This window comes from Grus americana, chromosome 2 (genome assembly GCF_028858705.1).
Source record: "Grus americana isolate bGruAme1 chromosome 2, bGruAme1.mat, whole genome shotgun sequence".
NCBI classification, from domain to species: Eukaryota; Metazoa; Chordata; class Aves; order Gruiformes; family Gruidae; genus Grus; species Grus americana.
Genome location: NC_072853.1, coordinates 144,023,007 through 144,038,125, shown reverse-complemented (window position 1 = coordinate 144,038,125; position 15,119 = coordinate 144,023,007). Strand labels below are relative to the sequence as shown.

Below are 15,119 nucleotides of genomic sequence, written 5' to 3'. Positions count from 1 at the left end.
TTCTTGATGGAGACAGAGGTGCTGTTGTATTGATGAATTTGATCTATATCACTGGATCTGCTAGAACTGGTTTTGTTCTTGGATGGCTTTCATTCAATACCCCATCTTTTTAACCATAGTTATTCAGCAGTGAAATAGTGTGCAGTATGACTTCAGGTATTCTAAGAGTAGAACAGAACCTGGGAAGGGCAGGTGAGTAGAGAGGCTACTTACCAAATTACAGTAGGGGAATGGTGGTTGTTATATCATGGCATTAACCCTCTTCTGCCCATATGCATCACTGCAGTGTTTGTTCAGTGGGATTTACCAATTGACAGACTGTTCCAGATTAGCGGTATTCCCCTATATAGCTGCTTTGCTTATTATGCTTCTCTAAATAGTTTCATACTCACACTGTTTCACAAAATACCCAAAGTGCAGATTCATTTCATTCAAAAACCTAGGCTTGCCTTTTTTTTTTTTTTAAAGTCACAATTGCTTTTGCATGTTGAGTCCATTATAACAGCTTGTTATGGAAGTTCTAGGAGCTGTGCATGCTGCTCATGTACCTATTGGAAGGTATAGTCTCATATAAATGTAGTTGATATTCTCATGAAGTCTATCTTTAGGTAAGTCTGCTTGTTACAGTATCAGATATAACTTTAATTAATTATATTCAGTTTTACTCTTGTATGTTTATGTGCAAATTTTTTTAACCCTGTAGTGTTATGGAGGCTGTTTGCCTAACAGGCAGCAACTACTGAAAAACTGAAATGAATAGATTTTGGTCTTGACAGCCTGCCCCAATTTTTGCACATGCTCTTCGCCAGCAAACCATTTAAGATTTTCTAATGTCAGAAATGAGGCTACCTCGCAGCAGTCTGTTTACATCTTTATTGACAAGCTAATCCCTACTTTTTCCTGGGGCTGTGTCCCTGCAGACGTCTCTTCAACCTTGCCCATTCTAATGTGACGTATCATCCATCTGAAGTAAATTTAGAATGTGCCCATCTGTGCTAAAGACCTTTTGTGTGGAAGCTTACATACAGAATCTCATTTCTCGTGTATAGAATCTCATTTCTGTTGCTTCCAAACGTAATTTTTCATTTATACAATATGCAATAGAAAGTTTGTATTTGCAAACGAGCACGTAAAATAGCACAGAAGAGAACTGTTTGATCATTCTTACGAATAGATATTTAAGCAGATACAGATGACTTTTTTAAATTTTATATGTAAGCAGAAAGAGAGAGCCGTGTGTACCTTTGGCATACATCGCTGTACTGTTATGGCTGCTCAACCACAGCTTTAATACAGAATAGCACCTTTCATTGTGTAAGATCTGGAGCCACTTAACAAATGTTAAGTCGTGACATGTATACATTATTGATTACAGTTTTCCATCATGGCTTAGGACTTTGTTGTGTTAGGTGCTTACAGTGCAATAAAATATCAGTTCCTCACGGTAGTATTTGACTTGGAATATAAGGTGAGGAGCAGTAGATAATACTGGAAGAGTATTAGTACCAAACAGAAGTCCTCTTACTTGTACAGTGTAGAGAGTAGAGAGCTGGGGATTAATGAGATGAAACTAGAATAGCAGGGGAGGCAGAAGACATGTGGTCATGGAACCTGGACCTGGATGAGGAATTGTTAGGATGGGTGGAAACCTTTAAAGGGATGAGGCCACCAAGCAAGAGGAAATAAGAGTCAGTGTGCAGAGTGAAAGGAGTTGGGAAAAAGACTGCAATTTTGATAATGTGAAAAGGAGGTCCAGTGAAGGCTTAATCTGTATAGCAGGTGGCTATGGTTTTAAGCAGTAGAGCAGTGACTAGCAAGTAGGATGGATGTTCAGTCGGTGAAATGGATGAGTTAGGAGCAGAGTCAGTTATTCTAGCAGAAGATTAGAGTTGCAGTAAGCAGGATAGTAGCGTTGAGGAAGGGGTATTTATTATGAGATACTCAGTTAAAGTTTCCATTCACAAGGCTTGGTGAAGCAAAAAGGTGCATTAAAAGCAAAAAGAAAGATGACGATAGCTCTCCAGGGCCATGAAGTTAACAGGTAAGCGAGACAAGTAGAGTTAGAGGGATGGAGGCAAAACAGTAGAAGCTGTTAAAATGTCAACAAACACAATCAGATAACATCACAGCTAGTGGGGATAAAGGAAAATTAAAAGGTGCCAATATTGCAGTGAAATAGATCAGATTATGAAAAAAACAGAGGCGGACAAATACTTAGAGCTTGTCTCCTGGACAAGGCAGGTACATACGTGTTTCACCCATCTTCTTGAATTGACTTTATGCATATATAGAGGTGGTAAGGAAGTTAGGAAGGGCTGGAATTTTGAAATATTCCAATATCCATCAGGAAGCTGTGAAAGAGAAAGATTTGTAGATAGTTGCTCTCTAAATCCTCTGACGTGTGTGTGGAGGGCAATGGTTCTTTTTTTTTATATATTTTATACATTTATACATTGTGAAATAATTTCTTAGGAGACATGCACAAAAAACCCCAAACAAGGAACCATCTTCAACCACCTCCACAACCTCAGTGGTGTTGAAGGAATTCTAGTCTTATGTCTTGTGTCTGGTCCTTCCTTCCAAGTGTTCCTAATTTCCTTTTTTCAGAGTAGAATTCAGGAAATAAAACTGAGAGTGCCAACAAAGAAGCTGTGCCAAATCTTGCTGTGATAATTTAAGAAATTATTGCCTCCTGCTGTTCTCTCCACACACTTGCCAGATATTACTGCCCTAATAGTGTACCCACTGAATTAAATCCACCTTTCTTTAGGGTTTGGAAAGCAAAGAGACTGGGCTTTGCCCAGGAATGGCTGAGACATGGGCAAACATCATCATCTGCCAACTTTGGAAGCAGCAAGTTCTGGCAGATTGGTGAATCAATCCTGGAATCATAGAATTGTAAATGGCTCCATCATCATTTGTTAGAGCTCGTTTGCCGCCCTCAGAAATAGATGCAAGGAGCAGCTTAAGAAATTGGTGTATCTCTGAGAATTTCTACTATCTTTAAAATGTGGTGCTTCAGCTGCCGGTCTGCAGCATAGCTGCTTACAAATCCAAAAAACTCCTTGAAATAGCAGTAACCTAGGACATGTTTCTGAAAACCTAGATAATCCCTGTCAGGCTTGGACTACTAATAGGGTCTTTGCGGACTACACTGTGTCATTGTCCTGGGCTCCGAGAGAGAGAGAACACATTATTTCAGTGCCCATGGGGAAAGAGCTGACATTTGAAGTTACCAAGGTCAATGCTGAGACTGCTCCCTACTGGAGAAAATTAGCAAGTATGTGGTAATGAGCTCCATTTCACACAGAAGAATCTGTCAACAGTGAATTAGATGGGCCCTTTGGGGGAAAAAAGAAAAATCTTTTGGCCATATCCAAGTATCTTTAAAGCTTTGTGATAAAGCAAAACGGGTTTTTTTTGTGTCTGGTGGTTTTCACTGATATATATTTTACCCCATGGGCAGGAAGCATCTCGGTGGAAACATTCCCCATCTCTACATATATTGTTGACGTGCATTGTTTAATATATTCACCCATCTCTACAGATACTGTTTTATCAAGACAAGAATGGACCATAAGAAACTCTAGAACTATGTTTTCCTTTGGCCAGTGGGATACATGGCTAGAGCTTGTTCCTCTCTGGAGAAGGATAAGTCAAATTGTAATTGAAAAGACAAGGCATTACCTGATACCAGATAGCACGCGATGTTTTCTCGTGGTGGTTTATAATCCCTGGTTCCCATTGGTGGACCAGAGACACGAGATGTGTTTCTGGCCTATTGTCTGCTTCCTGGAGCCGGCAGGGACAGCTTCATTCAGGATGGTAACACCATATGCTTTTAAAGTATTTAACCTGTATTACCATAATGAGATCCCCTGGCTTTATAAATCTCTTTGACAATTCACTGGAGCAAAACAAAAAGTGGTCTTTATTTGTATTGCTTCACCACACGCACATGCATCCGAGCAATCCTGAATTTCAATCGCAGGATGCTGAATTCTTTCTTCTGTGTCCATTTAAGCCAGCAACTGACACTAGCGCAGCCAATCGAAGCGACGATGGCGTCATTTGGGTCAGTTCAGCAGTGTAAAACAGAATAAAGCTGAAGAGGTGACAGTTACCACTATAATAGCAAGAAGTGCTAGTTACTGATTTCATTGCTTCTGAGCCCGGATGTTCAGCAACACAGAATCATTATGTAAAATTACCTTTTTCTCTTTGCTAGCTAGAGAGGTGACTGTTGTTGCATCCCCATCCAAATGGTTTCATTTTTTTTGGTCATCTTCAGTTTTACATTTACAAGTTGTGTAAGAGTGCCTCTTCAGCACTGCTGTATGGGAACATAATTTTTGCCTGCTTTCCCTAGTCGAGCCACAGGGAAGCTATCGTCCAGCAGTGTACGTGTCCAGCGTCAGTACTGAGAAGTCAGTCTCATTCACTACTCCCCTGCACTTACTCTGTCCTGCATATCCCAGTGTTGCTGAATCACTGTGGAAAACCATATACTGTGCTTCTAAGTCTTCATCTCTCCAGCTTCAGGGGATAAAACTGTAGTAATTATAGTGAGGAAGGTCTGCATAAAGGAGAAATTCTGGACAGAGTTACTGTTGTCAGTCAGATTTTGTCGTTGTTGATTTACTCAAAAGCTGAGAGTAGCCAGTAGTGCTTTATAGGTGCGAGATCTTGAAATTCAGTGTAAGCCCAGCTTGGGAGAGAAAAGCAGAGTTATAAAAGCACAGCAGTTAACAGTGTCATTTTATAAATGCACTCCTTTTTTTTAGTAGATGTATTCAAATAGATGTGTACAAACAGTCATTGTGCTGCTGCAGTTGAAAAGATGGAGGCCTAAGCGCTGAAGATGGGAGGGTTAAATTTCTCTTGCATCTTTTAGTGCCAGACAATGTCTATACATGAATGTTGAGGGTCAGTTTAATTATTTAACTAATACTGGATTTGCATAAATTGGCTTTTCTGAAAAGGCTAATAAGATGCAGTTGTGGTGGGCAGCTGAAAGCAATTTGGGTTTGAGTCCAGTAATGACACTACTAAACAGAGCTGAAATTGTAACATCAATTTTCTAAAATGTTAAATTAGTATTAAGCTGTGAAAGATGACTGCAAGATATTTTTTGGCTAATACTTTTAGTGCCATTATTTTCATATGTTAACAACATAATGGTTTTATGAGTCTGTTCCAGCTGTGCTTTACTTAATATCAAAGAATAAGATCACCACACTGATAGAATATGCCCTAAATTTAACACACAAGGGAAAAACTCCAGGCATTCTCCTCTTGATATCTAAGAATTTATTATCTTGTTCCTATTAGTCTAAAATGAGAGTTATAGACTGAATTTTGCCCTCTATTCAGCCATAAAGAAAAGCCCACTGTATTCAGTAGACGCTGCGCAGAGGATGAAATGGACTGAGCAAATAGCTGGCCAGTGCAAGGCTGTCTTTATATAAACCCCCATCTCCCTCAGTGGCACGCGGTGACTGAGGATGGAGCAACCGTCCCTGCAGAAATTCATCAGGTCCCTCAGTATGCCACAGCAAAGGGAACCCACCGCATGAGTTGGTGGGACTTGACGATATGTTCAGCGGTGTTCCTGCATCAGTACTGCAATAGCTCGCCTTGTCTGTTGTTGTGTGAAATGCACTCTCACTTAATTGCACTCAGTATAAGTCGTGGAATATGCACTCTCGTGCCTTTCATGATAAAATCCTTATTCAGAGTTGGCAACCTAATGTGTAGAGGTGTGGAAAGTGAATCGGTGAAGGCCTTCTCATGGTCTTGCTAAGCCAGCTGAACAACGGTGCTGAGGGCCTGTCTGATCTGTAGACCAGGACAGCATCTACGCCTGGAAATGAGTAGGTGGAGATAAGTAAGCATGAACAGGATTTCTAAAATCATGGATGGGATTCTGGGAGGAGAGGTAGTTTGGGAATTTCTTTAGGGATGAAGGAAGAAGAGGAAAAGAAAGGAAATAGGGCAGAGAGAGAGAGAGGAGGACTTCACATTTATTATTACCTACTGTGCTTGGTAGGACAAGTATTTCAAACCTCCGTGGCTAGGAGAGATTGATGTCTTCCTTGCAATTACATACTCCACGTTATTCTGTGTGAAATTAGTAGCTATGTACTTACTGGCATGATTTGGTTTTTTGAGTTGCAACGTTTCATGGCCGAATCACTGCAGAGCTGGCAGAAGAAAAAGGAAGCATTACCAGTATTACGGATGAACTTTTGTCAAGGGACAATATCATATTTTCTTGTACCATTGCATAGTCTGGAGCCTATTTTCAGTTCATTTCTGATGCATGATAATTTGCCTTCAGCACTGTGAAGATTCATTTTCAAATAATTTTTAGTGTAGAGGTTTTTAATTTAACAGTCACTTATGCTGTAGGAAAGATATTCGTGATATTTGCATGAATGCGTGTGCTCAGTTTCAGCGCTGTTTATCTGTCTTTCCAGTTTGTTTGTTATTAAATTTAGGAGACAGAAGGTGGAATCGTCTGTGCCATAAGTGCACTGTATTGTATTATTAATATTAGGATAGCAAGCGATTCCCACTAGACGGTCTTTGTGGTCCGTTGATGCTTTAAGAAGTGTTTAGGCATGAAAGGCCGTTTGAGTTGCAGTGGGCTGATAGTCTGGGGTGACATTTGAATGCAGAGAGGACAATGTATAAATGACAATGACTGGGAGGGAGGGAGGCAAAAGCGGGTCTAAACTCTCCCTATTCTCCCATGGACAGTCACCTCTCCTTTAGGATTATTTCCTCACGTGACTCCTCAGTTAGGCTTTGTCTAAGAGGAAAAGTGGAACCACTGAAGGGGAGAAACTGAGGTTTCCAGACAAAGCAGAGGCTTCCAGTGCTGACACACGGCCCGTAACCCAGAGAGACAGCCAAGCTAATGAGAGGCATCGCCTCTCAGGCATCATTTGCAGCATTCAGAATTAACAGAACATTTTACTTTCAGCCAAATCATAAAGAAAAAATGAATTTTAGTAATGCCGTATACTAAAATTGTTTCTGTGGAGAGTGAGCTTTGTGTTGCTATTTTGAGCCTGTAGTTTACATTGCCTGATTCTCTACGAAACAAAGAAACTAAACCAACCACTGCGAAATTGGCTCTGAAGGCAACAGCCATTAAAGTAAATGTGCACTGAATACTCCTAGTTGTGGGGAGATTTTTGCCTAAAAATGCAGCAATAGTTTACATCTCAGTTAATAAAAATACATTAATTTATTCTGCCCCATAAGCCGGGGTGAGTGTGGATGGGTTTCCCACATGCTCTTATTGATAAATTGCTGTGAAAAGTCTGAGAAGGAAAACTCCAAAAAATGGGGAAAAACCCCTAAATTTTCCAATAAAAATATATAATAGAGAAGAACAACATTGAAACCATATCTTCAGATATTTTAAGAAGCGGAAACAGAACTGGGTATTTCCATAATTTTGTGGTCTTGTTATAAATTATTAGTGTTGTTTTGGAGCATATATGTATTTTGAATTAGCAATTATGGGTGATCATTCTCTACCATTAGTACCTAGCTATTAATTCTGTACAGCCATTTCTGTAACCATCTTTTGACATTAATATAAGGACTGAATGTGCATTATTTTCTGACACATGTGTTGTAACAATACAGTACCAGCATGTAATATCATGGTATAAGCGGTTTTATTTAAGTTTTCTCCCTGAAATTTTTATTGTACAATTACTTTTAATACCTCTTGTTCAGTATGTACATTGCATGTGTATTAAAGTCTAGTTAGCTTACAGTCCACCTGCTAAGTTTGGTTAAGAACAAAACTAGTTATCTGAAGGCAAAGAAAATCTGCACAATTAAATCTGTCCTTGTGTGCTTGGAAGATGGAGCGGTAAGTAATCTGTCACATCATAAAGCGAACAAAATCAGAACAACTGAGTCATTATCATGACTCTGCTTGGTTTCAGCCCACAAAGTCACATCTAGACTATGTAGATACTGTATTTGTTGTTTTATGTATCTGTATGCAGACACTTGTAAATACAGAGGTGTAAATGTTGCCAGCATTTAAATTAGGTTAAAAATGCTATTTATGGCTTGCATCAGCAACAAAAAAAAATTCATAATCATCCCTAGGTGAAGATACTCATTTAACAAGCTTACAGCTCCTAATTAATTCTGTGAAGAACGCCATTTGGCAGAGCAGAATTATGAGGTTTGCATATTGATGGTGGCAGGGAAAAATATATCTGTTTTCTATTTCTATGGTAAAATTAACTTGTGTTCTTCAGAAAATGGCACATCTCCGAGGTATTGCTCTCAAAATGATCTCAGGGTGGAAAGAAATCAGTAATTACAGCACCAGGCATTCAGTTCTGTCCTAATTTTCCCACCAGTTTTTCAATGTTTCAGCTGCCTCAGAGACTTAAAGTACTCTCATTAGGTAGCTGCAGAGGCTGCCTGCGTGCCTACTCCATCACTCTCTCGCTAGCTTTCTCTCTCGCTCCCCCTCTCTTGCTCTCCCTCTTTTTTCCCCCTCCTGCCTTGGGAGTGACTGTGAAGATCATTTGCTGGCATGATTGGCAGGTTAGAGGATTCGATCAGATGAGTTCCTCTTAGTGCAGGTCAAAAAGGCTAGTTAGCAGGAGCTGTCGAAAAATGCCAGCAGCATTCGAAATGGGAAATGTCATGACTTCGAGGCAGGGGGTGCCACCTGGAACAGAAAGCCCCCAGCTCATTAGCAAGTTACAGGATGCAAGCTTAACTGGAGGGACCAGAGGAGGAAAGATAATACCCAATAGGGAAAATTATTGTGAAGTGGAATTGATTTCATGTATAATTTGTTTATCACTAGAGGGGACAAATGCTGTCCTCCTGACATGTGCGGAGGAGTGTGGACTATGAATGAAGCAACTTAGCATAATCTCCAGGTTGAGCTCTGGATTTAAAGAATGCCAACTTCTTTCTTCCCAACTGTGGAAATGATCAGGTCATGTTGTATTAATTAAATCTGACATATTCTCAAATGGTTTATCTGGGCAATTTTAGCAATTTAACAGAACCTGGTAGATAGGAGCTGCATTCATTATTAACACAGGGCAGTGTTTTGTTTTCTCGATGCAGCGGACTTGGGGTTTTTTTGCGAACTGTTGTGGTAAAAAGACATGTTTCTGTTGCGAGTTGAATTATAACATAGCTCATTTGTAATGCTTAGTCAGACTGCGTAAAATAAGAATGCAATTCCAGTTGCATGGTATAAGTTCATTTCCAGGAAAAGACTGAATACCCTTAGAAAGTATGGATTTAAAAACAAATAAAGCGTTTAGGTTTAGCGTATAAAATTTAATCTGAAATGAAGACTACAGGGTCTGCTGCCTGTCATGGACTTAAAGAATGCTCATATGAAGTATCAGCATTACAAAATGCTTCGTCTTCTCCGAGACATTCTGTAGTGATAAAATTGCAGGCAAACTCTTCATCCCAGGCAGTGTAGCTAGCCCCTGGCTGTTAATGTTGCTAACCATTCATTTGCTTCACTGGTCTGTATTTTCATATAAAAGGCACATTGCATATCAGTAGAAATAAACTGCATAGATTTTTTTTTCCCCTGTAGTGTTTGGTTTTTTTTCTTTCTTTCCAGAAATGTTAAGAAAGTAAGATGGGATCATGGTACCTTCTGGGGTCTTTTATCGTGGTATCTTTGTGAGGCTTTGAGTCTAGCTCTGCTCCTCCCGAATGGGAGAATGCCATAGACTTCAATGAGAGTAGGGCTGACTCCCTTATCAAAACTTAGACACAACAATACCATCTCAGGCTGAGTAAATGAGATTTAAAGGCTGCAAGCTGTTCCTGAAGAACTATTCTGCAAACTATATCTCTTCTTGTTAAGGAATTTTGTCTTTTATATATTAAACATGTACTTCTCTCAGAAGGTTGCAGCCCATGCTTAAGCAGTCTCTTGGTTGAATGCTGAGGAATGTTTGCTTAGTGTTCAGATCTTTGATGATTTTTTTCAGCTTTCATTTTCTTCCATCCATCAAAGTTTTAAAGTTGGTAATGGAGTAGCCAGGGTTTGCTTTATTGAGTAACCACAGGCTGCTGAATTTCCCTTTCTCCACCTAATGTGAATCAGAATCAGATTTTTTTAAAGGACTTCCTTAATCAAAATATTTGTACAGAGACTTACAGATGAGTGTTTTCTGTTTTGTATTTCATATAAAAAGCTTGGCATTAACAGTCTGCTCGTTTGCCAAAAAGAAGCCTTACTAAAGCACTGTAAACACAGGCATTCTTTACCTTTCAGATAACTTTTTAGTGCAAAGTTCTTTCAGATGGGCACTGTGAATATTGGCTGCCGTGGTCTGCGCTAATGAATGCACAGGCTCAGTCCTTTGCAAAGTTCAATAAAGAAAGCAGAATATCAGAATAAAAATATCCTCTATGCAGATCCCATGGGAGAATTTTTCCCATGTTGGGTAACTCTCCAGATGCCCAACTACTATTTAAATGAAAAAATTGGAAATTAGTTTGAAAAGTTCAGAAGGTATTCACTACTCGGTGTCTGCTCTGGTGCTTTGCTTGGGGAAGTGATATACATTTAAATTATTTTAATGGAGTTTGAAAATTAGACTTCCATTGGGAAAAGAGAGCAAGCTCTCTGGGAAATCTCCAAGTCCATTAGCTCAGTAGAGTAAAGACAAGGATGAGTAAGCACTGGACAGACCTGCTAGACTTTAAACCTGAGATATGTTTGAGGGACCTGTGGTGGTTATCACGTCTATCTGCATCTGGCAGCTGCTGTTCAATATGAGCAGAAGGATGTTTTGGCTACAAAGCCAGGCAAGTGCAGAGAAGTCTTTCCTAGGACTGTGTGTGACACAGGTTAGTGACCTGTGCATGTCCTTGCTTCATGACCAAAGAAGTTCTCACTCAGAATTAGAAGAAAATAGTTAACAACTAGTATTTCCCACATATCTACATTTTCTGGCAAGTAAAAGAAGTGTAGCCTGAAACAGAAGAAGGAATTTAACCATTACACCTCATTTCTTTTTTTAACCAACTTCTGGTTTTTCAAAATTTACTCAGTATTTTCTTAGCTCCTAGGAACTTCATAATCCAAATGAAGAATAGTAGCCACGAAGGAATTAGTAAATGCCTTACTGTCCCTCAAACTTATTATTCCTGCAGTTTGTCATTCACTCAAATCCTGACTTTTCTATCCTAAATGGATCCTGTTTTGTTCCTTGACTCTGTAGGGAAGATCAGGCAGGAGCAGTGAGTGGGAGAATTACATATTCATCATCTGATTTGTACATCTTTTATTTTCTCCCTCAAATTTCTGAGAAATCACTGGAACTTGCTAGTATGTGTTCTGCCAAGTTACCCATCTTTGTGAATCACTTTTCAGCTGGGAAGAAGCTCTAACACATGGTCCATATTCCATGTCAGTGACTCCTTTTATCAGTACTTGTGTGTAAAAACACTTGCTGTATGAATTGCCTATGCCTCTTTTTTGAGGGGGGTGGATGTGTAGAGAGTGTTGTGAAAATCCAGTGAGGCCTGAGGTCATCTAAACAGCTCTATGTAACGTGAGCGGCTGTTGATGAAACGTGGTTCAATCAGTAACATTTCAACCTTTTTTAATGTATTATATTTCAAATTAAATAGGGCAGTATAAAACAATCCACAAGTTGAACCTAGGATCAGGCCATGTCATTTTTTTAGTGTCTGTTTGTAGTCTTTGACTTTGATATCACTCACTTCTTAATCTTCTTTTCCATCTGTGTTGTTAACTGTGGGTTGCAGTAAACTGATCTCTCTCTCTCTCTCAAAATCCTTTTATAAGACTTTGCCTCATCAGTTTTTTTTTCTTCTTTTTTTTTTTAACTAAATCCTACCCCTACATTAAATATCCCACAAGCTATTTACATATATTACTAAATCTTTAGGGAGATATGTCTAGATAGAGTGAGGCACATTGAAGATTTCATGACCTGACCCTGTCAAAATCCTTGACCAGGAACTTTATGCATAAGTCTTGATTTTTATTTCCTTAGCAGATGGAACATTGCTTTTGGATTTTTAACCCTTGCCGTGTTTCCTCAGAGAACTTAAAAGCTGAGACTTCCTGAATTTTCAAGTCCTGGACTTGCTCTCTTGTGTAGGCTGTACTCCTCAACCCCCAAAATCATGTCCAAATTTCACAGTTTTCTGGGAAACTACTGTAACAGCTTGTATGATATTGAAAGTAGGAAAGTTGGGCTCCCCAGTTCAAGAAAGATGGGGAACTACTGGAGAGAGTCCAGCGGAGGCCTACAAAGATGATTGGGGGACTGGAGCATCTCTTCGTATGAGGAAAGGCTGAGAGAGCTGGGTCTGTTTAAAGCCTGGAGAAGAGAAGACTGAGAGGGGATCTGATCAATACTTACAAATATCTAAAAGGTGGATGTCAAGAGGATGGGGCCAGACTCTTTTTGGTGGTGCCCAGCAACAGGACAAGGGGCAATGGGCACAAACTGGAACACAGGAAGTTCCATCTCAACATGAGGAAAAACTTCTTCACTGTGAGGGTGACTGAGCACTGGCACAGGCTGCCCAGAGAGGTTGTGGAGTCTCCTTCTCTGGAGATATTCAAAACCCGCCTGGACGTGATCCTGTGCAACCTGCTCTATGTGATCCTGCTTTAGCAGGGGGATTGGACTAGATGATCTCCAGAGGTCCCTTCCAACCCCTGCTGTTCTGTGATTCTGTGTGATGTCACTAATATGTCACAGCATTGCTTATGTCACCAGATGGCAGGACGTAGTCATCTGTCCTTCTGCCAGACTCGTAAATGCAGGGCAGAGAAACTGCAGCACACCTGGGGAATTAGAAAGATGTTTGAAAGGTGCCTCAGCAGAGCAGAGTGATTTAGAAATCTGATTCTCTTTCTGTGAGTTACTGTTGAAGGCAGAGAGTAAATGCAACTTGGTCTGAATGCATGGGTCCTTATAGAAGCATAAGAGGTAGAAAATCATCTCCAGCTGCAGGACTGGAGGAAGCAATGCTGCTTGAGAGCAGCAAGAACACTGTGGGAAGGAGGAGCTCCACCAGGTGAAATCTGCAAAGCTTCTTATCTATATTGTGTTTCTCACCTATTTTATATGCATGAAAACAAGCATAGTTTCTTGCTAACGTTGTGGAAGCATCAAAATTTTTAGCTTATGTCTATTGAGAGAAGCTTTTACTGGATGTTCTGAATTTCTGTTGTTAATCCACTGTGTGCTGTGATCACGATAATGCACAGAAGTGAAACAAACAACCTCCTCCAAGTCTCCCCCCACTAAGAAAACAAAAATCCAGACCATGATGATAAAATAATTGATCATCTTGATTTGAATACCATATTGAATTACTTTCCATGAAAATTTCCAGCAACAGCTTTTCAGCTTGACTCTTAGTGTCTTTTTGCCTGCCACTACAAACCACATTGTTCCACAAATTTGGTATAGTCTCAAAATAAAGGGAGGGGAAAAGGATTTTGGAAACATTCTACCCGGCTTACTCTTTAACATTCAGAGTCATTCTTCAAAAGGTGATTGTACTGTGGTGTTTGAAGAAAAAAAAATTTCAAAGTCTTTTTATTCTAAAATAGTTTACAAGTTTAAAGCAAATGTAGTGTAAGGGTATGTGCTAAAGGTAGGTGGATGCTACTAAAAAGTGAAACCAGAGTCATTAGTATGTGAACATAAGTAAAATGAGTTGTTCCATGGCCTTGTTGTCTGAAGCTTTGCCCTCTCTCTCCCTTCTTTCTTTCTTTGTTCATTAACTTTATTTCTTACATTATGCCTGAAACCTAGAATGCCAATTCTGTAGATCATGGATTTTACTCACCTTGTTCTTGGAAGGTCCTACCACATGTTGTGGTACTGGAAAAATGCTGTATAATACTAAGGAAGCTCAGTGCTGTGTTTGGCCCTTGTGGCACAGCTGCTGAATTTGCAATATTAACACCCCCCTCGCAACCCCCCAGCCCTGTTATGGATTCTTTGCAAAAGCTGGTGATTTCTTTGCTCACATCCAAGTGGAAGGGAGATTGGAATGTGAGGAGTTTTAGCTTTGTCGTCACTTGCTTTTGTATATGGACAACGCACATATATGATGGATAGGTATCCTCTAAGTCCCAAACTCTGTGAAAGGCAACAGAATTGCAGCAGACGCAAAGTTAGTAAGTAAATGGAGAGTGCTGTCAGCCCTTCCTTCATTTAACCTAAACCAGAAAACAGATAAGGGCAGACATGAGGTCACATTTTGCCTTTTAAGGTAAATAATCCATGTCAGCCTCCCAAGGCTTTCCATCTCAACAACGATAAACATGGTCTGTATATAGGGCTGGATCCATCACACCTTATTCCTGTGAGAACCCCCACTGCGCGTGGTGGGACTCTGTGTGTTGTGGGCAGGGAGGACAAGTAGTGTGTAAAGTGCATTACATCTACATAACTTCTGAAGATTTTAGATTGGTCAACTACATATACTCTGGTGCTAATGGAAACAGAGATCACTTATCAGCATATCTAAGGAATTAGAAATGTATATTCATGAATCCCTGTTACCCAAATAGCATGTCCATCATTCTGCGTTAATGACATAGCTTTATTCTACTCATTTCATTTTTCTTTATGTTTTACCCAGCTGAATAGCTCAGTGCTGCCATGGGGTCCTGTTTCGTATGGCAGACTTTGCCTTTTGAACTGCCTACATCACAGTTTTCTGCAGCTCCCTATCTCCACCGTCATTCCTTTTCTTTACTCTAAATGTTTCCAGGGAGGAGGAAAAGAAAGAAAGAAAAGATTTTTAAAAAAAAAAAAAAAAGAGGAGGGGGTAGAAAGAGACTGCTGTGGAAAAATAAAAGTTTAAAAGAAAACCAGAATGAATGCTTCACTTGTTGGCTTTTAGCACAATTACCATACCTTAGGAAATATGCAGGGAATAGTTAATTATGACTAAATGAGCTCCTTTTAGAGTTCATGGCAGGCCCCAGCATCCAACTGTCAGTGCTGTGAAAGATATTGAATTGGAAGGCTGGTCTCCCTGTCAGCCGGTAGGATGGTCTGCTGGAGTAAAATAGACAGTGA

General features: G+C 39.9%; 1 protein-coding gene across 6 annotated transcripts in view; it reads left to right on the top strand.

Moving 5' to 3' along the window:
* Nucleotides 1-15,119, top strand: part of CDK14 (cyclin dependent kinase 14) — a 322,044-nt gene that overhangs the window by 255,265 nt on the left and 51,660 nt on the right. The window lies entirely within an intron of this gene.